At 45.3% G+C, this 25,214-nt stretch overlaps 1 protein-coding gene and 1 pseudogene across 1 annotated transcript in view; one reads left to right on the forward strand and one right to left on the reverse strand.

Moving 5' to 3' along the window:
- LOC124615417 (cartilage oligomeric matrix protein) overlaps positions 1 to 25,214 on the forward strand; it is a 394,327-nt gene that overhangs the window by 107,211 nt on the left and 261,902 nt on the right. The window lies entirely within an intron of this gene.
- LOC124617349 lies at positions 5,806 to 5,923 on the reverse strand (annotated as a pseudogene).

Raw genomic sequence — 25,214 nt, forward strand, 5'->3', positions numbered from 1 at the left:
AGGGTTTCCTTGTAAGAGGCTTCCTTCGTTCCCGCTGTAGTTCCTCGAGTATGACGAGTCTCAGAACTGTGGCGCTGCTGTCGCTTCTTAGGAGTACTCGTCGGCTCGTTCTCTCTTACTGAGGCACGAAGAACTGTAAAGTTAGTCGCAACTTCTTGTTAGTACAGAAGATGAGTGTCCGATCTCGCTGATGTAAAGTAGAACCGACAAGGCGAAATGGCCGATTGCCGGAATCCGATGGCCTTTAACAAAGCTGTGTTTTGCCTGTCTGTGGATGGAAGACGAAAATTAAGTGGTGCAAAGTATAGAATTGCAAACGTGTTCCATTAGAGGTGGAGCGATATGTGGAATAAGTTACACATTAGAGTCCACGTTTCGGACAAAAATCACACAATTTTCGTCCAACGCAAATAAAATGGCTGCATCCTCATTTATTCCACCTCCACTATGAGAAAACGTATGTGCTGCGTCAAACCAAAACTGGGCACCTAGCAGCGTCACTGTTACATCTCCGCGATAGAAAAGCGCGCTATTTCTGTATTCATTTGGCCAAGGCAACTTGCGTTTCTGGGCTAAAAGCGACGTGTGTATCTTATCATTCATTTCTGTTATTTATTTTAGTAATTAATTATCATTTAGAGATTGCATTTCATCCTCATGTCATGTTTTCTGGTGCTGTCGATACAAACTCGGTAACGCCACGAAATGGTGTATACGTCAACGAAATTGTTAAACATTGTCTGAATAGATGCTTCATATTAAAATAAATTTATAACACTCTTCGAAAAAATTTTGTCTCTATAAATGTGTGGTTCAAATGGCTCTGAGCACTAGGGGATTTAACATCTGAGGTCATCAGTCCCCTAGAACTTAGAACTACTGAAATCTAACTAAGGACATCACACACATCCATGCCCGAGGCAGTATTCGAACCTGCGACCGTAGCAGCGGCGCGGTTCCGGACTGAAGAGCCTAGAACCGCTCGGTCACATCGACCGGCTATAAATGTATGTATAAACAGAATAATATCCTTCCTGGCAGATTAAAACTGTGTGCCCGACCGAGACCCGAACTGGGGACCTTTGCCTTTCGCGGGCAAGTGCTGTACCATCTGAGCTACCGAAGCACGACTCACGCCCGGTTCGAGTCTCGGTCGGGCACACAGTTTTAATCTGCCAGGAAGTTTCATATCAGCGCACACTCCGCTGCAGAGTGAAAATCTCATTCCAGAATAATATCCACTGATAACCTACCAGTCGTTGCATTGGTATATGACTTGCTTCTGTCACTTAGGCAAGCTGACATTTTGTGACATTTCCACTTGCACTTGAGATGCCTATAATGCCAAAATCTTGATTGTGCGAAATAAACGCATAGTAATTGGCGGAAATTTCTTTCAAAATGGTTGCGTATGTAGCGGGAATGCCGCGAGTCCGCGGTTACACTTGGGAACCTGTGTACTCACTCTCCTTTCTGAGCGAGTCGAGTCCTCTTGTAGCCGACAATAGACCCTGGTGACGACTGGGCTGCGGCGGGGACTCAAGAGTCGGGTCTAGGGGCAGACGGTGAGATAGGAGATGACGTCACAAGACCCGCTGGCGGGTTTGGAGCTCATTTCTGATGTCTAAAACAGGATGATGCACTGTGTTCAAGAGCCGTCGAAGTTCTTTTCAATAAAGAATTTCCATCAAAAGACGTAACGAAAAATGGGAAAATATGAGACATAACTGGATGAAACGTCGCAGTATACAGAACAATGATTCTCGAACAAACAACAACTACTTCTGGCGGGAACGGCAACTATTAAGAACGATTTAGCTTTCTTTATTCGAGCGAGTGAGACTTTTTCACATGGCTCCTAAATGGTTCAAAAAAGTGGTTCAAATGGCTCTGAGCACTATGGGACTTACCATCTATGCTCATCAGTCCACTAGAACTTAGAACTACTTAAACCTAACTAACCTAAGGACATCACACAACACCCAGTCATCACGAGGCAGAGAAAATCCCTGACCCCGCGGGGAATCGAACCCGGGAACCCGGGCGTGGGAAGCGAGAACGCTACCGCACGACCACGAGCTGCGGACCCTAAATGGTTCAAATGGCTCTGAGCACTATGTATCTTAACATCTGAGGTCATCAGTCCTCTAGAACTTCGAACTACTTAAACCTAACTAACCTCAGGACATCACACACACCCATGCCCGAGGCAGGATTCGAACCTGCGACCGAAGCGGTCGCGCGGTTCCAGACTGAAGCGCCTAGAACCGCACAGCCACACGGGCCGGCTGACATGGCTCCTACTTTCGGGTGGCAAGATCACTAGCTTGACTACCGATTAGCAGCAATGACGTTCAGACAGGAATTACTGTCGTGAAAAAGAGCTCGAAACGCGTCAATCCCGCACCTCTGACGAAGGTGGCAGTGACAGCCAGTGAGCTGTTTCCGAGTCATGATAAAGCGCCAGTAGTCAAGAGACGGACTGGTGGGTGAGCATTGATGGACAGTGTTTTCACACGAAACCCCGGCGTGTCGCCCACTTCTCGGAAAGACTTTTGTGTGTCTCTTAATCGTTAAAGTGGCGACAGCGGACGCGCGGTTCACCAGTGATATCCGCCGTTGCGGAATTCTCCTCTGTCGCTTGCGGCGGTCCATCCGCAACTGGAAACCTGTTTGCTCGCGTGACGCTGCGGTCGTGGACCACTTGACGGCGGTCTAATAATAGGCGGATGCAGCGGCCGCTTCCGAAACCATCTTCCGCCGGCGACGCGTCCTCGCTTCTGCACATTATATGCCAGCTCCCAGTAGCTGGAGACGCAACTTCGCTTTTTTCTGTTAGCAGTGGAGTTATTTGGTCAGTTACATTTTAGCAAATATTTTTTGCTTTTCTTTTAGACGCATTCATAGACATTTTACTATGCCCTACGGACAAGCAGTTAATAACACTATGTTACACTACTAGCATGATGTTTATCTCAACACTCAAGGTGATAGAGTGTTATCCTTTCTTTATTTCTTCATGAAGAGTATGCTGTAGTCACTCTCGTTATCCAGTATGACAACAGCCGTGTTGACAGAGATGCATGCATACAATGCTGGTTTAACCAACATTCAGACATCCTGCTGCCCCTCAACTGGCCAATTTGAAAGTACCTAAAAAGAATGGTATCCTTTTTTATTGTGAATGTATCATTGATAAGATTGTTCTAAATTAATTATTCAACAAACCTGCATCTGACTGCGTCTATGAACTTGTTTCTTGCACTCCTCCATTTTGCCAGAACTACAACATGTATTTGACTCAGCAAGCAAGTTTAAGAGAATAATGCCGTTTGTGCAATGGCATTAAGATGGCACTGGAAAATTAACTTTTGGCCCTGATGTTTATTTAATGAAATTATATCTTGACTTGAATAATGTCAGTTTAGCACATACCTTTCAAATTAAATCATCCGATCTTGATCCGGCGGAAAAAGCAGATAACTGTGATCACTATCGTATACTCAGTGTAACATCTCATACGTCCAAGTTGCTGACAACATCTGTTGCATGATGATGAGTTTGGCTTCAGAAATGGGTAAGACACCAGAGAGGCAGTTCTGGCGTTGCGGTTGATAACAGAAGGAAGACTTCAGAAAAATCTAGACACGTTCATAGGATTTGTCGACCTGGATAAAGCGTTCGACAATGTAAGATGTTCGAAATTCTGAGGAAAATAGGGTTATGCTATAGGAGTAGACGGGTGCTATACAATGTGTACATGAACCAAGACGAAACAATAAGAATGGAATACCAAGAACGAAGTGCTCTGATTAGTAAGTGTATAAGATATGGACGTTGTCTTTCACCCCTACTGCTCAATCTACCCACCGAACAAGCAACGAAGGAAATAAAAGGAAGGTTCAGGTATGGTGCTAAATTTGAGGATGATGTGATATCAGTAGTAAAAAACGCTGATGAAACTGCTATCCTCACACTGAAAGCGATGAAGAATTGCAGGATTAGTTCAATGAAATGATAAATCTAATGATTACAGAATATGGATAAAAACCAAACATAAGAAGAAAGTAATGAGGGGTATCAGATATGAAATTAGCGACAAACGTAACATCAAAATTGTTGATCACAAAATAAAAGAAGTGAAGGAGTTCCGCTACTTGGGAAGCAAAATAACACACGACAGACGAAGTGAGGAGGACATAAAAAGCAAATTGGAACAGGAAGACAGGGAATTCTTCGCCAAAAACGTTTACTTGTGTCGAACATCGGCATTAATTATAGGAAGATAGTACTTAGGATGGACTTTTGTGATATTGGAACATGGCCTGTGGGAATACCACAAAAGAAGAGAATCGGGGCGTTTGAGATGTCATGCTGAAGAAGAATGTTGAAAATTAGGTGTACTAATAAGGCAAGAAATGATGAGGTTCTCCGCAGAATCGTCGAAGAGAGGATCATGTGGGAAACATTGATAAGAAGAAGGGATAGGGTTATAGGACGTGTCTTAAAACATGAAGGAACAACATTCATGGTACTTGAAGGAGTTTTAGAAAATAAAAATGTAAGTGAAGCAGAGCATGGAATATATCCAACAAATTGAGGCCATAGGGTGCTACTGAAGAGGTTGTCACGAGAGAGGAATTCGTGACGGGCTATATCGCACCGATCAGAAGACTGATGCCCCCATGATTTATTGTATGATTATATGATAGCGGAACAAACACTGGTAGCAGTTACTTCTGTAAAATATCTGGGAGTATGTGTACGGAATGATTTGAAGTGGAAAGATCATATAAAATTAATTGTTGGTAAAGCGGGTGCCAGGTTGAGATTCATTGGGAGAGTCCTTAGAAAATCTAGTCCATCAACAAAGGAGGTGGTTTACAAAACACTCGTTCAGCCTGTACTTGAGTATTGCTCATCAGTGTGGGATCCGTACCATGTTGGGTTTACAGAGGAGATAGAGAAGATCCAAAGAAGAGCGGCGCGTTTCGTCACACGGTTATTTGGTAAGCGTGATAGCGTTACGGAGATATTTAGCAAACTCAAGTGGCAGACTCCTCAACAGAGGCTCTCTGCATCGCGCTGTCCAGGTTTCGAGAGGGTGCGCTTCTGGATGAGGTATCGAATACATTGCTTCCCCCTACTTACACCTCCCGAGGAGATCACGAATGTAAAATTAGAGAGATTCGAGCGCACACGGAGGCTTTCAGGCAGTCGTTCTTCCCGCGAACCATACGCGTGTGGAACAGGAGAGGGAGGTAATGACAGTGGCACGTGAAGTGCTCTCCGCCACACACTACTGGGTGGCTTGCGGAGTATAAATGTAGATGTAGATGTAGATCCCCGGACACCTCACTCCCCCCCTTTCCCAAAAGAAAGCGTCTGGGACTATTTGGAAAATCGTGTGAAACGTAGTGATCAAAATCTCGTCCATATTCGTAGTTCTACGGGATCTAATAATGGAGTGGCTTAATCTGGACATAACATACCTGAAGAACCTTATTGGCTCCTTCTCTAGCCGAATTGTGGCTCTTATGAAGGCTAGAGCCGGTGTTACACTGTATTAGCATAATGTCTGCTTAAACTAAACTAAACTCCGTCCGAACAGGCCATGAAGGCCCAACGGTACCGACCGGCCGCCGTGTCATCCTCAGCCGAGAGGCATCACTGGATGCGGATATGGAGGGTCATGTGGTCAGCACACCGCTCTCCCGGCCGTTGTCAGTTTTCGTGACCGGAGCCGCTACTTCTCAGTCAAGTAGCTCCTCAGTTTGCCTCACAAGGGCTGAGTGCACCCCGCTTTGCCAACAGCGCTGGACAGACCGGATGGTCACCCATCCAAGTGCTAGCCTAGCCCGACAGCGCTTAATTTCAGTGATCTGACGGGAACCGGTGTTACCACTGCCGTAGGGCCGTTGGCTATAATGTCTGCTTAGGGTGACTAAATTTTTGTTCCGATGTGATTATTTGCCATTGTTGGCAGTGCTCTGCAGGTCATTTCCCGTAGAGTGTTGTTAATTTGCACGTGACAACAAATTTCTAGCGGCGTGATTCATCCGTAAACGTGTGCTGGAGCGCGCCTGAACTGAAGGCGGCAGCGGGCAGGGTTCACGGCCGTGTCGCGGGCCCCACGCAGCCGCCCACCCTGGACGACGCCTGTTTACCGTCGCCTCCCGGTGCCTGCGGCTGGTCAGCGGACTGGGTCGCACTTCTTGCACAATACACGCATCCTAAAAGCGGCGGGCTGGAGGCTCACCCACATGACGCCCTCTCCTGGTCCCTCTGTTGGTGATCAGTCTCTTACGTGAACGCTATTCCACTGAATTCGCTAGCGGTAGTTCGGTGGCCGGTTTCTTGTCAGACTCGAGCTTTCCCGTGCTGTTGTCAGGAATGTACTCGGAAGGGCAGTGCAAGAACGTTTTGAGCAACAAAATTTGCTCATATTTCTGAACACGCAGGTACTTTATCTGCGTTGTGTAGAAAATAGTGAGTTTTTGAGTTATGAGGTTGTCGGGCATAGTGTTCCAGTTGACACAACAGTTTTTGCATTTGTTTTTTGCTTCATTTTACGAATGGTTAGCGATGCTTACACAGAGCGTTGAAAGAGATCCTTTCGTCTGAATACAAACGCCATCTCGCTACTGCAGTCAGTTCCGAAAGAGCTCGAATACTACTGGTATACGCTACATTGAGATACGTGGATGTAGTAGAACTATGAGGAATACGACAGCTTGTTCATTTACGTTTAACCATTACCACTTTTGGATCTTCCTTTAAATCCATTGTCAGACGGCTCTTACAAGTTTTCATGGTGAGTCCTCGCTTTGTGTTTATGCCCAATAGCTGTTTGTCGCTCTGAAATAAAAGTTTCCTTTTTTTTCTTTATCGTAGATCACCAAACCATTCACAAACTCAAAGCAAGACTCAGAGCGGAAAACTTGCAACAGCCATCTGAGGATGGATTTTGAATGAAATCTGAAACGGGTAACAGTTAAACGCAAACATAACTTCTGTATCCTACTTGTGATTAGTTGCTGTATTCAAGCTATAATCCTTTTAATACTACTGGAAAAGTACTTACAGACTCAGAGGCTTTCACATCTTGCGAAAGGAGACATGCTTCGTCATCGATAGAAATTTCGTAGATTACCTACATTATACAACCACACAAAAATAATTCAAACGTCTTTAACTGGGGTGAACGTGGAGACCAACGAATTGGTCCACGTCTGTCGTTCGTTGACGAGAGTAATGTGCATTAAGCCCACTCGCTCTGCTATGTGCAGGACGCTGTCAAACAGATAACATTGCTCGACGTACGACTAGTGTTACGTCATTCAAGCATCAGACAATTTGTAGTTTGTGAATTTTCAGGAATCAATTGAAACATGTATGAGAGAAGAGCCACAATTGACTTTCACTGTCTAGGAAATCAAATATTACAACATCCCTGTTGACATAAAGTTTTCATTTTATTTCGATTTAAGAGATTTGTCCCCTCACACTGAAGAGTAAAAGAAACTGGTACACCTACCTAATATCGTGTAGGACCCTCACGAGCACGCAGAAGTGCCGCAACACGACGTGGCATCGACTCGACTAATGTCTGACGTACTGCTGGAGGGAACTGACACCATGAATCCTGCAGGGATGTCCATAAATCCGCAAGAGTACGAGGGGGTGGCGATTTCTTCCGAACAGCACGTTTCAAGGCATCCCAGATATCCTAAATAACGTTCTTGTCTGGGGAGTTTGGTGGCCTGTGGAAGTGTTTAAACTCAGATGAGTGTTCTTGCAGCCATTCTGCAGCAATTCTGGACGTGTGAGGTGTCGCATTATCCTGCTGGAATTGCCCAAGTCCGTAGGAATGCACAATGGACATGAATGCAGATGATCAGACAGGAAGTGTCACCTGTCAGAACCGTATCTGGCTGTAACAGGGGTCCTACATCACGCCATCTGCACACGCCCCCACCATTATAAAGCCACCGCCAGCTTGAACAGTCCGCTGCTGACATGCAGGGTCCATGCATTCATGAGGTTGTCTCCATACCCGTACTTGTCCATCCGCTCGATACAATCTGAAACGAGACTCGTCCGACCCCGGCGAGACGTAAAGCTTTTTGTCGTGCAGTCATCAAGGGCACACGAGTGGACCATCGCCTCCGAAAGCCCATATCGATGATGTTACGTTGAATGGTTCGCACACCGACACTTTTTGATATACCAGCATTGAAATCTGCAGCGGGTTGCACTAAAGTCACCTTGAACGACTCTCTTCAGTCGTCGTTGGTCCCGTTCTTGTAGGATCTCTTTTCGGCCGCGGCGATGTTGGAGATCTGATGTTTTACCGAATTCCTGATATTCACGGTACACTCGTGAAATGATCGTACGGGAAAATCCCCGCTTCATCGCTACCTCGGAGATACTGCGTCCCATCGCTCGTGCGCCGACTATAACGTCGCTTTCGAACTCACTTAAATCTTGATAACCTGCCATTGTAGCAACAGTAAATAGGCGTTGCCGACCGCTGCGCCGTATTCTGCCTGTTTACATATGTCTGTATTTGAATATGCATGCCTATACCAGTTTCTTTGGCGCTTCAGCGTATTACCTTGAATATATCCTGCATATCGATCATTTTCGGCGCTGTTTCTCGACAGTTTGTTACGCTTACCTTAGAAAATAATGTTTCATGTACTAAACTCACATATCACCGTTTGGAACGTTCGCTTTCCATTCTTTCTCTGAGACGCCGTGGTATCGCGCGAAGTCCACTGGCAGCCGCGTCCGGAATTAAACTCCGTTCACTACGTGCGGCGGACGAGAAAAATACGCAACTTATTCCATCACTGATTGACGAGGAAGAGTTTATCGACGAACTTGGTTTAATTCTCGGCACTGCTACACTTCGTAAACTGTCCTGGTAAGTATCACCAGCCCTTCTCGGATCCAGGAAATAATTAAAATCGTAACTAGTGCAAATCACTAATAAATATTCTATGGACAGAGTGCGAATACAAAGGCGGAAGCGTACAGAACGATTCGAAATGGGGCGACCATACAAAATTAATCGCCAGTAAGGCTGATGTCAGACTGAGATTTATCGGAAAAACTATAAGGAAATGTGCTCAACAACAAAGGAATTAGCTTAAAAATCCCTCCTTCGACTAATACCTCAATATTGCATAGTAATTAGTGCTATCGATAGGGGATGTCAAATTGATTCCATATTTTTAGGTTTATAGAAGGATTTGACGCCGTTCCTCACAAGCGATTTCTAATCAAATTGCGTGCATATGGAGTATCGACTCAGTTGTATGACTGGATTTGCGAGTTCCTGTCAGAAAGTGTACAGTTCGTAGTAACTGTCGGAAAAACATCGAGTAGAACAGAAGTATTACCTGGCGTTTCCCAATGAGGTGTTATAGGCTCTCTGCTGTTTCTGATCTACATAAACGATATATGAGACAATTTGAGCAGCCCTCTTAGATTATCTGAAGATGTTGCTGACATTTACTGCCTTGTAAAATCATCGGATTATTAAAATCAATTGCAAAACGATTCCGAGCGGTTCTAGGCGCTTCAGTCTGGAACCGCGCGACCGCTACGGTCGCAGGTTCGAATACTGCCTCGGGCATGGATGTGTGTGATGTCCTTAGGTTAGTTAGGTTTAAGTAGTTCTAGGGGACTGATGACCTCAGATGTTAAGTCCCATAGTGCTCAGAGCCATTTTGCAAAACTATTCAGACGAGATATCTGTATGGTGTGAAACGTGGCAGCTGACTCTAAACCATAAAAAGCGTGAATTCATCCAGATGAGTACTTAAAAAATCCGCTAAATTTCTGTTCCACGATAAATCACACAAATCTAAAGACCGTAAATTCAACTAAATACTTAGAGATTACAGTTACGAATAACTAAATCTGGGGTGACCACATAGACAGCGATGTGGGGGAGGCAGACCAAAAACGACCGTTTTTTGTCGGAACTCTTAGAAAGTGCAACAGGTCTTGTAAAGAGACTGCTTACACTACGCTTGTCCGTCCCCTTTTGGAGTGCTGCTGTCCTGCGTAGGATCCGCATTAGGACTGCTGTACTGGGTAGGATTCGCATTAGATGGGACTGACGGAGGACATCGACAAAGTTCAAAGAAGGTCAAGTTCGTTTTGTGCGGGGAGGGAGAGAGTGTTACGAACATGATACTGGAATTGGGGTGGCTATCAGTAAAACATACATTGCTTCGCCCTACTTACACCTCCCGAGGAGATCACGAATGTAAAATTAGAGAGATTCGAGCGCGCACGGAGGCTTTCCGGCAGTCGTTCTTCCCGCGAACCATACGCGTGTGGAACAGGAGGGGGAGGTAATGACAGTGGCACGTGAAGTGCCCTCCGCCACACACCACTGGGTGGCCTGCGGTAGTGTCTTCTCATGAAATTTCAGTCACCAACTTTCTCCTCCGATTGCAAAAATATTCTGTTGGCGCCTTCCTACAAAGGGATAAATGAACATCATAATAAAATAAGAGAAACCAAAGCTCACACGGAAAGATTTAAGCGGTCATTTTCTCCGCGAGCGGTTGTAGAGTGTGACGGTAGAGAATTAGCTTAAAAGTGGTTCGATAAACTCTCTGGCAGGCATTTAATTGTGAATTACAGAGTAAACATGTAGATGTAGATCATGATTGCTCGTCGGTATGACAATGATAGGGGGAATAGATAAGATCCAGAGAAGAGGAGCACATTTCGTTACAGGTTCATTCAGCAAGCGCGAAAGCGTCACGGGGATGCTCAGCCATCTCCAGTGCCAGAGGCTGCAAAAGATGCGTTCCGCATATAAGTTGTGGTCTACTGTTAAATTTCCGAGAGGGTACATTCCTAAAATATCTAGCCAATGTATCGCTCGCGAAAAGACTACGAAGATAAAATTAGTGAGTTTCGAGCCCACGGGGAGCCTTACAAGCAGTCGTTCATCCCGCGAACCATAAGCGGCTGGAATAGGAAAAGGGGAGGTGACGTTGGTTCATAAAGTACCCTCCGCCACACACCGTAATGTGGTATATATGTATATGTGGCAGCCTAACTGCATCCTCAAAGATTCCGAAATTCGACCACTGGGCTGGACGACATATACCACTAAAAGTCAACACATATTTCCAACTGGTTCCTTGCAACTTCAGCAAAAAAATTTCTCACGATAACAGTTCAAAGCTACGTAGGTGAGAGCAACACTGAAGTAAAAAACCAGCAAGTTTCCTCCTGTAAGGAGTTCAAGTTCGAGATGACGGCATAGCAGCCTCCGCCGAAGAAGATCCCACTACCTCCAGTCAGCTAATCTCCACGAGCTAGTACGAGGTCTCTACCTGTCAGTCACGGATGCATTCATCTGTCCTAATTTGCGCCCGTAAATAATTGTAAAACGAATCGGAATTCCACGCCCGCGCACTGGGGGAGCACGTCCGATTTTCTTTTATAAGTTTTCTGTACTGCAAGAACAAGTTTTCCGACAATTGCGGATCACCAAGTCCTGGATTCAGCAACCATTTGCACTGCGAAGTAATGAAGGGTTGTTTCTCGACTGTCGTCTCGGCTTCCGTAGCGTCTAGCGAAGTTCCATTCGCGGCCTCGGCCAAAGTGCACACACTGTGTAAGGCCGTCGGCAGCTGACGTTGACGTGCACGCACACGGGACGTCCAACGTTATGAGACACAACGCCGTCGCCCCGCGGTACGATCTGGTTAACGTGATTTTGCGCTCTCAGCGCTGTCCATCGCAGTTGTCAGCTCGGTTTGTCTCGCAAACAATACAGTCTGTTCACGAAAAAGGACGCGCGTAAAATTCCTACGTTAGCTGTATTAAAACGCACATTTTCTCCCTTGTCCACATGCTAGTCGTGTTGTTCTGTCTGTGGTATTGTGATATTCCTGGCTGTGACGGCCAGTATTTTGTCTTGCTAGAAGCTCGCCTTCATGCAGCTTGATACACGTGGAGTAGCTTATGGTACAAAAGTGGAGTGAGGTACAAGCAGCAGATGGTACAGTATGTACCATTCCCGTGGCAGAATGCGCCAATTGTACTGAACTTGCTTCTGATTGTTCGGTACACTTGGGTGTTAGGCGCCAAAACACCCAAATTCTCTTATTAATTGTTCACATACTTTTCTTTGTATTTAACTCATTAACCCAGTTTTCTGTAAGACAATCTCTCATGGTTATCCTACGAGTCTACCGTTTTCGCTTATTACATTTTACTAGTTTTGAGAAACAAGAGTAATGATGTTACAACCGAAGTGCTTCGGACCCCTTCGGGTCGCTTTGACGAGGCTGGGAGACGAAGTACTTCGGCTGCGCTAGTCCCTCTGTTTCGGGTGGTCTTCAGAGCCGGACGTGTATCTCTGTTTCGGACGGACATGTCTGTATCGGAAGTTATCAGAAAAGACTATTAAGAAAGCTATGTCGAATGTTGTAGAAGACAGTATAAAAAGTGATATTTTAAAATATAAACAGGATACATTAATGATAGGTGTCGCCTACCACCATTGTCAGTGCCACAGATTTTGCCGCCTGTAGATACTGTTGTATAGCTAGAGAAGGCCGAAATGCACGCGTTAAACTCACGCAGGCTGGCGTGAGGTCTGAAACAGGATACGTAATGAATGCTATAAAGATAAGTACGTAGCTTCTGGAATACTTAACTTTAATCCATCATTTGTATACATCGTTCTTGATGAGACATGCTTCATACGATAACTATCAAGTGCTATGGCGCCTTGCTAGGTCGTAGCCATTGACTTAGCTGAAGGCTATTCTAACTATCTTCTCTGTAATTAAACGAGGCTTCGTCAGTGTTGCATCGCTTGCTAAGTCGTCCGTACAACTGGGGCGAGTGCTAGTAAGTCTCTCTAGACCTGGCGTGTGGCGGCGCTCGGTCTGCAATTACTGACAGTGGCGACACGCGGGTCCGGCGTATACTAATGGACAGCGGCCGATTTAAAAGCTACCACCTAGCAAGTGTGGTGTCTGGCGGTGACACCACAGATACAGAGACTAACCTGGGCAAGGGGCATCCCATAAAAAAAAGCACAAACACAGGTTCAAGTTCCAGGTGACAGCATAGCAGCCTCCCCCGGAGAAGACCCCACGACCGATGAGCTGTCTTCTGCGCTGGGGACACAACTTTAGAAGTCGACAGGTTGGTGAAAAGAACGGTTAGGGTCTCTTATTCAATCTCTAAACATCTCTCCAGCTTCCAGATCTGACATCCAACACGACTACGCATAATTTATAGTATACAAAAATGAAAACTTAAATATCGGTGAACATCTAATAAGAGAAAAACGAAAGATACATGTCCGGGTCAGTGAGGAGATCAGCTTATAAAAAATCACTAAATCGAACGAACTCATCTCTGACAGAAAATGCCCTTATATTTAGATTAACATTAAGTAGTACAGAAATTATTTCCATTAATTTAGCAAGGAAGTCCCATAACCATTTAGAAAACGTGGGATTGAAAAAAAAAAAAAGATACAACAAGATTTGAACCCTATACCGACCTAATCTGTACACCGTAACATTGTGCATCTGCACACCACGCTCAACTGTAGCCTCGTTATAGGAGACTTTGGATTTTTATCTTATAGACTCCTATAGCTTTTAATCGCCAATATATTATTAACTTACATTTAATTATAAAAAATCCTAACAGGAACGGCACGTTTTTCATGAATCCTTAATGTGACGTGAAATAGTAGGAAATGACGTCACAAAACTCGTAGATCGCCACGTCGACGTTAGCCAACTCGTCCAGTGTGCCGATGCGATGCGCGAGACAAATTACACTACTGGCCATTAAAATTGCTACACCAAGAAGAAATGCAGATGATAAACGGGTATTCATTGGACAAATATATTATACTAGAACTGACATGTGATTACATTTTCACGCAATTTGGGTGCATAGATCCTGAGAAATCAGTACCCAGAACAACCACCTGTGGCCGAAATAACGGCCTTGATACGCCTGGGCATTGAGTCAAACAGAGCTTGGATGGCGTGTACAGGTACAGCTGCCCATGCAGCTTCAACACGATACCACAGTTCATCAAGAGTAGTGACTGGCGTATTGTGACGAGCCAGTAGCTTGGCCACAATTGATCAGACGTTTTCAATTGGTGAGAGATCTGGAGAATGTGCTGGCCAGGGCAGCAGTCGAACATTTTCTGTATCCAGAAAGGCCCGTACAGGACCTGCAACATGCGGTCATGCATTATCCTGCTGTAATGTAGGGTTTCGCAGGGATCGAATGAAGGGTAGAGCCACGGGTCGTAACACATCTGAAATGTAACGTCCACTGTGCAAAGTGCCGTCAATGCGACCAAGAGGTGACCGAGACGTGTGACCAATGGCACCTCATACCATCACGCCGGGTGATACGCCAGTATAGCGATGACGAATACACGCTTCGAATGTGCGTTCACCGCGATGTCGCCAAGCACGGATGCGACCATCATGATACTGTAAACAGAACCTGGATTCATCCGAAAAAAATGACTTTTTGCCATTCGTGCACCCAGGTTCGTCGTTGACTATACCATCGCAGGCGCTCCTGTCTGTGATGCAGCGCCAAGGGTAACCGCAGCCATGGTCTCCGAGCTGATAGTCCATGCTGCTGCAAACGTCGTCGAACTGTTCTTGCAGTCGGTTGTTGTCTTGCAAAAGTTCCCATCTGATGACTCAGGGATCGAGACGTGGGTGCACGATCCGTTACAGCCATGCGGATAAGATGCCTGTCATCTCGACTACTAGTGATACGAGGCCGTTGGGATCCAGCATGGCGTTCCGTATTACCCACCTGAACCCACCGCTTTCATATTCTGCTACCGGTCATTGGATCTCGACCAACGCGAGCAGCAATGTCGCGATACGATAAACCGCAATCGCGATAGGCTACAATCCGACCTTTATCAAAGTCGGAAACGTGATGGTACGTATTTCTCCTCCTTACACGAGGCATCACAACAACATTTCACCAGGCAAGGCCGGTCAAATGCTGTTTGTGTATGAGAAATCGGTTGGAAACTTTCCTCATGTCAGCACGTTGTAGGTGTTGCCGCCGGTCCCAACCTTGTGTGAATGTTCTGAATAGCTAATCGTTTACATATCACAGCATCCTCTTGCTGTCGGTTAAATTTAGCGTATGTGGCACGTCATCTTCGTGGTGTAGCAATTTTAATGGCCAGTAGTGTACGTGACCTGTTGCTCCGTAGATTTCCTTCGAAACGTTTGCTGGCGCTCTAGGTTTATACCTATAAACAGACAACATAACGACCGCCAGCCTCACTTTGATCCGTGAGACAAGGTTAAAATAGTCACTTCTTTTGTACCAGCAATCCAGCTACTTTCAAAAGACACTCAGGTCAGACCCCACTACACTGGAGAAAGAGCACCTCTCGGTTTCCAGCTCCTCCGTAAACAACACAGGATCATAGCTGAAAGTCAAACAGAATAAGAAGAGACAAAAGAATGCCACATTTCAAATTTGCTTTAGAGCAAAACATAATTTATTACTGTATTCTAATAATCTTCGCCGTATCCACCTCTTTAAACAACATCTCCAGCGAGCAGAAAGGTACACGCAGTGCAATGCAGACTGTTAATATAGACTACGTGTGCGCCCAATAAACAGCGACACCCGGCTTGAAAATAGGCAAAGGACTATGCCAGTAATTTCGCCAGTACACGTGAGGCACCGTTCGATTCTTCTCGCACGGGGAGAACTGCTCCACTGTTAAAGACTACCAACGTCCAAAATACACTCGAAACACTACCTCAACCCCAGAGAGCAAAGAACTAGCTTCATGCGCTCCACGAGGGCTGTCGGCCCACTCGGATTTCGCAAGCTGCCAAAACGCTCGACAAAATTATCTACCATTTATCCCTTCCAGCCAGTCATAATCGGGAGCCGAATATACATATTTTCATTGAGCATTTCCTCTTCCCACTTACAGTTCTTCCGTAAGGTCCTGCTTGATGCCGTGTCTCGTAACTTTTTTTTACAGTGGCTGTCGCAAAACACTGGCCACCATGGGAGATCACTGAGCTGTAAGCCAGCCATGTAGGGTCCGCCCACAACGCATTTAGCAGGATTAAGGTCAGGCCTGAGGCCCAGAATGATTGACTTCTGACTCAAACGCGGACAGGCACATTTGTCATCGTCTTCTCCTGCTAGCGGCGAGTGTCTGACAAGTCTACCTCCTTCAAGGACTTTACACAATATTGATTCGGACTTAAATGGTATCGGAGAAACATGCGGCTTCATGGCAAAGTCTCTAAGCCTTAAGAAACCCTAGCAAGTGCCAACCACAACATTCCGCATGAATTACAAGCCTGAACTTTATGTGGATTAGAGTAAACCAACCCACCACGTCCTGGTCTCACAGAAAGAATTTGTAGCTCAAGGGCCCCCCAGAATCTGCCGCCATCCCTAATGGTTAGATCTCGCCTTATGACGTTGCTGCGTGTCGGGTCACACCCATAAAGAAACCTGTCGTAATTAAAATCGAAATCGCGGAACTATTCCTCCAAATTCTTGTTGCAACAGGCTCGGAAGTAATACTTTACAGTCTGTCTCATTGATTCTGTTCACTGCGACAGTGGTATTCCGAACTGCAATAATCAGCTCATGTCTCGCTTGACATTTTTACACCATGCTCAGGCGGGAGTTTATGAAATCCCTCGTGAGTGTGGCAAACGTTACATAGGGCAAACCACGCGCACTGTACAGGAACGATGCGTCGAACACCAGCGGTACACACGTCTTCATCAGTCCAACAAATCAGCAGTTGCCGAACATTGCATTTCTACTGGCCATGCCGTGGATTATAAAGATGTTAAGATTTTAACTACTGCTTCATCTTTCTGGGACTCAGTTGATAAGGCAGCTGTAGAAATACAACTAGCCGACAACATGCTAAACCGTGACGAAGGATTTCATCTTGACACTGCTTGGAAACCGCTTATTTCACACCTTCGTTCGGAAAGAATTTATACATCTTCACTTCCGACAGATGTTACCACTTTTAAAGATTAATTATTTATTCACAAGCACGGTGGATTCGCAGCAGCACTATTTTGTTTGCACTCTGCGCTTGTATGTTTATCTTTGCTATATACATCTTATCTATGACTAGCGCAGTAGTGGCGACTTTGATATCTTTGACGCATGCGCTTTCAATCCTTAGCAGCCTTGTATCACGTGACTCTCCATATAAATAGGCACGCGCAAACGTTACGAACTCGGGCGCTGCGACTCGCTCTTCACAAGCCGCCTCGGTACTCCACGAGACTGCTTCATGAGGAAGCTGGCGTCCCGTTGCTACGGGATCGCATCAGGCAGTCCGCCAGGGTGTTCTATGCCTCTGCAGAACACTCTGGAAGTCATCTTATACGTGGACTGGGGCACCAAGTCCACCGCAGGCCAACCACGCGTTGGCCTGATCTGCTGCGGGAGTAGCTTCTCCCGCAGCCCCTATGACGCTTTTGACGCAGAGTCCGCCCTCACGCGGGCGCTCACATAGGCCAAACCAACAGTGAGGCCACACAACAGTTCTAGAGGTCCAAACAGGAACAGCAGCTTCGCTGCTTAGCCTGTCCCTCCTCCTGGTAGATGAAACCAGAGATTTGCAGTGCAGTGCAGTTACGAACTCAGTCTCTGACTCGCCTTGAAGATGGATGGGAGGTTTCTAGCCGAAATATCGCAAGACGAATTGTCGCTGTCCCGAGTGCACGCCCGAAAGATGATGGAACAAAACTGAACGTGTTTATTTATACATATTATATACAGGGTTATTACAAATGATTGAAGCGATTTCACAGCTCTACAATAACTTTATTATTTGAGATATTTTCACAATGCTTTGCACATACATACAAAAACTCAAAAAGTTTTTTAAGGCATTCACAAATGTTCGATATGTGCCCCTTTAGTGATTCGGCAGACATCAAGCCGATAATCAAGTTCCTCCCACACTCGGCGCAGCATGTCCCCATCAATGAGTTCGAAAGCATTATTGATGCGAGCTCGCAGTTCTGGCACGTTTCTTGGTAGAGGAGGTTTAAACACTGAATCTTTCACATGACCCCACAGAAAGAAATCGCATGGGGTTAAGTCGGGAAAGCGTGGAGGCAATGACATGAATTGTTGATCCTGATCTCCACCACGACCGATCCATCGGATTTCCAATCTCCTGTTTAAGAAATGCTTCTGCTTTAGCCTTTTCCGTAAGATTTTCCAAACCGTCGGCTGTGGTACGTTTAGCTCCCTGCTCCCTGCTTGCTTTATTCGTCGACTTCCGCGGCTACGCGTGAAACTTGCCCGCACGCGTTCAACCGTTTCTTCGCTCACTGCAGGCCGACCCGTTGATTTCCCCTTACAGAGGCATCCAGAAGCTTTAAACTGCGCATACCATCGCCGAAAGGAGTTATCAGTTGGTGGATCTTTGTTAAACTTCGTCCTGAAGTGTCGTTGCACTGTTATGACTGACTGATGTGAGTGCATTTCAAGCACGACATACGCTTTCTCGGCTCCTGTCGCCATTTTGTCTCACTGCTCTCTCGAGCGCTCTGGCGGCAGAAAACTGAAGTGCGGCTTCAGCCGAACAAAACTTTATGAGTTTGTCTACGTATCTGTAGTGTGTCGTGACCATATGTCAATGAATGGAGCTACAGTGAATTTATGAAATCGCTTCACTCATTTGTAATAGCCCTGTAGAAGCGTCTGTATTATGTTTTTCTGTCCTTTTAAGTTTTTTGATCATTATCGATAGGCGCCTATTGGATACAACCGGCTGTTAACACGCATGTTCGTGGTTCGATTCCATTTGACCTCCTTCGTATTTCTGGGGAGGAAAAGTCCGGAATGGGTCTCTTCACAGACTCGTGATGTCATACAATCTAGTTTCTTGGGTGAATAAATCAGTTAAAATGACACGTAAACTGCCCAAGGGGCGTCAAATAGAAAGGATCTTTCTTGGGTGAATAAATCAGTTAAAATGACACGTAAACCGCCCAAGGGGCGTCAAGTAGAAAGGATAATGCCGAGCTGGCAGGCAGACGACATTTACTTAAGGGCAATCGTTAGTTGCTGGGTATAACGATTCTTAATGTTTGCAGAAACAGTTGGCAATTGCGCTAACTGTGACACTGCTCAGTAATGTTAGCGCAGTTTCACTTTCATTGGCACCCAAACATAAGATAGGCACGCTGAAATTTCTCATAAAAGGTAAGTAACGCATCTTTCCCGTGTGTAGATATGAAAACCGTTAACGAGGAAATAACTCATGAGATCCTCAGCACCAAAGTCTTGCATTTTCTTTTATTCCCTGAATAAAAACGTTGCGTTGATTAAGTGAATGTGGAATCTAGTGAGTCTTTCTCTATGTCCATTTCTCAGTAAACAAGTAGCGAATCTATTATACGTCCAGACATCGCTATAAAACCAAAACTCATTAGGAATGGAATTTATAGAGGGCTGGTAATTTAAACAACAACTCTCGCCTGGTAACAGTCGATATGAATTAGGCCTTGTTTGCTTCCACGAAGAATGTAAGGTTAGGCGAATAACGAATGAGTCCAGTTTGGTGCCCGTCAAGTAATTAAGCTGACCGTGCGGTCGTTTAGCACCGATTCATACAATGGCAGAATTATGAGCGCCATTTCTTGGAGCAAGTAATTGCTGCAGAGGAGAGGAAGAAACAAACGAGGCGGTTTGCGTACGCTGTATGCCGGCTGTAATCTTTAAGAAAGAAACACGCTGTCTGCATCCATTTACATCTACATCTACATCATCTACTTAGCTCAAGACAGTTCTTCCTTTACACTACTCTCCCATATAAGTAGCGGTTACCTGTACGAATATATGCGTGACAAGATTCATCAATGAAATCTACACAGCTTCCAGTATGAAGAACGTCTTATACAGTCAAAAATTTCAAATATATCTTCGCCGAGCGAATAACTCTTTTCTTTGCGCTTGGGCCAATTTTTTGAAGGAAAAGAGACTAATAATTAAATCAGCGCTGAAGAGATTTTTCGAAATTTACTTTAGTACAGGTAATAGATACTTTACGAAAGTGGTATTAATTCACTCGCGTCCCTATTACAGAGTTGATATCTACTTTGAAAAAGAGAATCCACAAAACTGCTATGTGTGTTTCAGAGAGGTGTGTTATAGTTGTTACCGGTCGGTTCGATTAGTGTGAAGACGTTACGGGAATAGTCCTTGAGCTTAGATTTGAATCCTAGAACGGAAGACAAAGTTCTTTTCGCCAAACACTGGTGAGGAAGTTCAGAGAACTGGCATTCGTGACAAAAAGCAGAGTTGGTTGATTTGGAGGAGGGGACCGAACGGCGAGGTAGTCGGTTCCATCGGATTAGGGAAGGATGGGAAAGAGAGACGGCTGTGTCCTTTTCAAAGGAACCATGACGGCATGTGCCTGAAGCGACTTACGGAAATCATGGAAAACCTAAATAAGGATGGCCGGACACGGGCTTGAACCGTCGTCTTCCCGAATGCGAGTCCAGTGTGCTACCCACTGTGCCATCTTGCTCGGTGACAGAAAGCGGAACGATTCTGTTGTCTTCCACACTCAGAGCATTAAGGGAAAAAATAAGGAAAATCAGGGCTCGTACACAGGCATACAAGTACTTTTTTTTCCCGTGCTCCATTTTCCAGTACTGAGCGAGGTAGCGCAGTGGTTATAATACTCGACTCGCATACGGGAGTAAGGTGGTTCAAGCCCGTGTCCGTTTTACGAGATTTCGCTAAATCGTTCCAGGCAAAAGCCAGAACGGTTCCTTTTAAAGGGCACGACCGATTTCATTCCCCATTCTTGAATCCAAGCTTGTGCTTCGTCCCTAATGACCTCGATGTCGACGGGACATTAAACCCCAATCTTCCCCCTTCCATTTGTAGAAATGATTAAAAAAAGGACTAGCTATGGTAAATCATACTTTCCACCACGCAGTGCGCAGAGTTTCGGGGAATAAGTGTGTAGTTGTTGATATATGAAGTTCCATGCGCGGTATCTAGATTTATCTCACACTGAACCCAACATAAAATTCAACTCACAAAATATTTGTTCCAAATTTCGGTCACAGTTCAGTCTTAGAAACGAAAGAGGGAGCCACATGGACTTTTAATGCTATAAACATTCAAGTTACTGGGAGTCACATGTTAGGAATTGCTAAAAGCGACAGGAAAACAATCATATTGATCAGGGACAGACTGAAGTGAAAGACGTAATTAGATTATAATGAAAATGAAATGGAAGTAGCGTCAACACTTACGTAAGCAATTGGACCCAGGATTCCAACAGATAAATAAAACACCGAGTCGATGACCTAATGGAAGGTGGGAAGATGACGTTAGCAAGATCAGCAAGTAAACGTACAGCTGAATATCAGAATGCATGTTAAAGTCTAGAGGAAGCCATTACCCAGCAGCATACGATGTCGACGCAGATAGTTGGCAACACTGTCTTTTTCGTAGAAAAGGAGAGTTTTGTGTTATTTTTATTATCTAATGAAACATTATGGTCCATCGTCATAGAACGGATACTATGGGAAAAATAAATAGATTATACTCTCGGAGGAGCTCAGAAGTTAGGGGAAACTTCCTTGACACTGAAACCAGAGAGTAAGCAGCGGCTTCCTCGTTTCGCAGAGGACAGGAGCGTCCAGCTGCGGGAAGGAGCAAACGACCTCTGGAGAGTCCAGTTTTTACCGTAGACAACCTCTGGCGGCCATCCAGGGCAGAGCGGCCCGTTCAGCTGACCACGTGACTCAACAGCTACAGCCACTGTGCTTCAGATGGCTGCATACGCACTGAGCAGTCATGGAATCACACTGACGGGAAAAAATCGCTACACGAAGAAGGAGTTTGTGCGCTATAAAAGAAAGGTGCTAGGCGTGTTTCTACATCTGAAAGGTGGTGTCTATACAAATTTCGCACTAATCGCATAAGAGTGGCGCCAGGTAATTACCTTTGAGGCTCGACGTGGTGAGTTGAAGTTAGTCAAGAATGCCTTTAGGCGACAAGGCGCAATTATTAACACGTCGCTGAGTTTCAATGAGGTCATGTTGTAGGGCTACGAGAGGCTGTATGTTCCTTCTGCGATATTGCAGAAAGACTTGGCAGGAATGTAGCCACTGTACATGATTGCTGGCTGCGGTGATCACGAGAAGGAGACTGGGCATGTGGCATTGCCGTGAGGGAAGACCATGGCTCTGTCGCATCGTAATGCATCTGCAACAGCAACTTAGGTAGCAGTTGGGACCACAGTGACACAACGAACTGGTATCACTTACTTCGAAGACAGCTCTGAGCCAGATGCCCTGTAGCGTGCGTTCCGTTGACCACAGTTCACCGCCAATGGTGTCAAGCGATAGCCCATTGGAGAGTAGGATGGAGGACTGTTGCATTTTCTGATGAAGGCTGGTTCTGCATTGGTGCCAGTGACGGCCGTGTCTTGGTTAGAAGCAGATCAGTTGAGGGCCTGCAACCAATCTGTCTCTGTGCTAGACACGCTGGACATACACCTGGAATTATCATCTGTGGTGCAATTTTGTATGACAGCAGGAGCTATTTGACTGCAAATTTGTTCTTCAGAGTGGCGATTCGACCTGTTGTGCTGCCATTCATGAACAGCATTCCGGGAGGGGCGGAGGTCTTTTCAACAGGATATCGCTGTTGTAACCAACATGCTGTACGGAGTGTCAGCATGTTACCTTCACCTGCTCTATCACCAGGTTTGTCTACAGTCGAGCTCTATCATCGGACGACAATTCCAGCATCATCCGCAAACAGCATTAACCGTCCCTATACTGATCGACCGGACCTACGTCCCACAAACTTACGTCCGGCACTTTAACAACACAGTGCGTGCACGTTTGCTTTCTTGGATTCAACATTCTGGCAGTTACATCGGTTATTAATGCACCAGCATTTCACATTATCTCGTGCTTACATTGACCTGTGCTTTTGCATGTAAATCAATTAAATATGTTATGTAGGTAAATGCATTCTCAAAATTTCATTACTCTACATTAATTATTTTTTGGTGTTGCGACTTTTTTCCGTCTGTATACTTGCACGCATGACCGTTGCAACGATTCATTGCTCCTCTCATTCACTGAACTTTCGTGCTAAAGAAACATGATTGGTAAACGCGACGTTTTAATAATGTTTGGCAAATAATGAACAGTTGATATCTGAAAGCCTAGTACATTGATGCCCCAGTCGATCGCATTTGTTCAGTTCTTAACAGGTGTCTTAGCGAAAGCGCATCGGGGCTGACAGTACAGAGAAATGACCAAATCATTAGCGCAAGTGCGGTACGCAGCAAGATGGTGGTACATGACTCTGGCGCTGAGCTTAACTGTCAGTACTGTGACGTCCCGACAGAAAACTGGGCTTAGGTCGCGGCACCCCATATTGCTTGGCTGGAGGGCGTTCTCAGGTGCAGACCGTGGACGTTCCCTCGTGGTGATTAACCAACGAGCATCAATTGAGTTACAGCAAGTTCTCGGTTCGCGTCCTTTGCAGCAGATTTGTGGTGTTGTCACTGTCGCAGTCTTAGGCTGTTTCTCTGGAAAGTGAGTGTCCAAGTAGCGAGTGGACTAAGGATGGCCAAGAAGCCAAATAAAAGCTATATCTAATGTAATCACAACTTCATTCACCACATACGTACCACCAATAAATCGAGGTGGTCTAAGTGGTTCGAACAAGCTAGCACTCGCTACCGGCCTAACTGTATATCCTCGAAGTCTTTTGCAGCAACGGCAAAATAAAATAATTTAGCTGTTTTCTGGAAGAGACGATTTACAGCTTTTAAATACTTTTCAAAATTAATAATTTGGCACAATAGCTCTACGTCATATCTTTACATAAAAAGTCCGTAAACTGGTAGTGCTTTAATAGACAAGTGATGTACATCAATTGTGCCAAACCCTGATTTTTGAAAGAGTCTCTCCGCTGCCTTCCTGTGCGTACAAAAATTCGTCCCACCTCTGGAGTGTTCCGGACTCTGCTGCTTCGTGCATATAAGGACACCTTAAATCCCCGGCAGTCAATAATTACAACTTCTCAAGACGATGACGGCGACAACAGTCGAAACTCGAGAATTAGATAACTCACTTGATGGGGCTCGAGAATCGAGGGGACTTTATTCTATTTATGTAACTGCTACCGCCCCTCTGATGAAAGGTAATTGGCTAATCTCGAGCCTTTATACGCAACGCTACACTATGACGCGTAAAACACAGAGGGTGCTCTACCGCACATAAATCTTGACTCTTATTACAGCAGTTTGCGTTTGATGGTAGTCACAGAATTTCCTTGGCATATTTCGCTCTACTACTTGAACCATATACTTATACTGCAATAATAACGACTGTTTCAAACATACATAATGCAGTCTTTGTTTTCTTCCTCACACCATGTTGGCAGCCCACAATTAATGCGTCTGTCATGGAAAAATTCCAGTCCTTCTCTTTCTTTCGTTTATTGTTATACGGAAACCTAAGACAATAGCCGTTTGATTCACTGTTCCGTAAAGCTGCAGCTACAGAGAAAAAAAGATTTACCTTGTAAGGCATATCTGAATGAACGCACAATTCATGGATCATTTTGGGTCCGGTGACAATCCCGTTCATTAGTGATCGACACCGCAGACGGTTCGTACGCGAGTATTTATGGTCTAGTCTCGCAGATACTAACAACGTCACCCGCTCATCCCTTCGATTCGTATGCGAAAATGATTCAAGCTGTGCAACGACCTGGCAAAACTGGATTGTCGACGCCTGGAAAAAAAACATGTTCAAATGTGTGTGAAATCTTATGGGACTTAACTGCTAAGGTCATCAGTCCCTAAGCTTACGCACTACTTAACCTAAATTATCCTACGGACAAACACACACACCCATGCCCGAGGGAGGACTCGAACCTCCACCGGGACCGGCCGCACAGTCCATGACTGCAGCGCCCCAGACCACTCGGCTAATCCCGCGCGGTGCCTGGAAAAAGTTCTGTAGTTAAAGTGATTGGCCATGACCGACGAACACACCACCATCCAGTTTCTTTCTTTCGACGTTTATCAAAGAGGTTGTTTACGTACTACCAATGCCCTTGTTCTTTTATTTTTTTTTAAT

The sequence above is a fragment of the Schistocerca americana genome, chromosome 5 (genome assembly GCF_021461395.2).
Source record: "Schistocerca americana isolate TAMUIC-IGC-003095 chromosome 5, iqSchAmer2.1, whole genome shotgun sequence".
In the NCBI taxonomy this organism is placed as follows: Eukaryota; Metazoa; Arthropoda; class Insecta; order Orthoptera; family Acrididae; genus Schistocerca; species Schistocerca americana.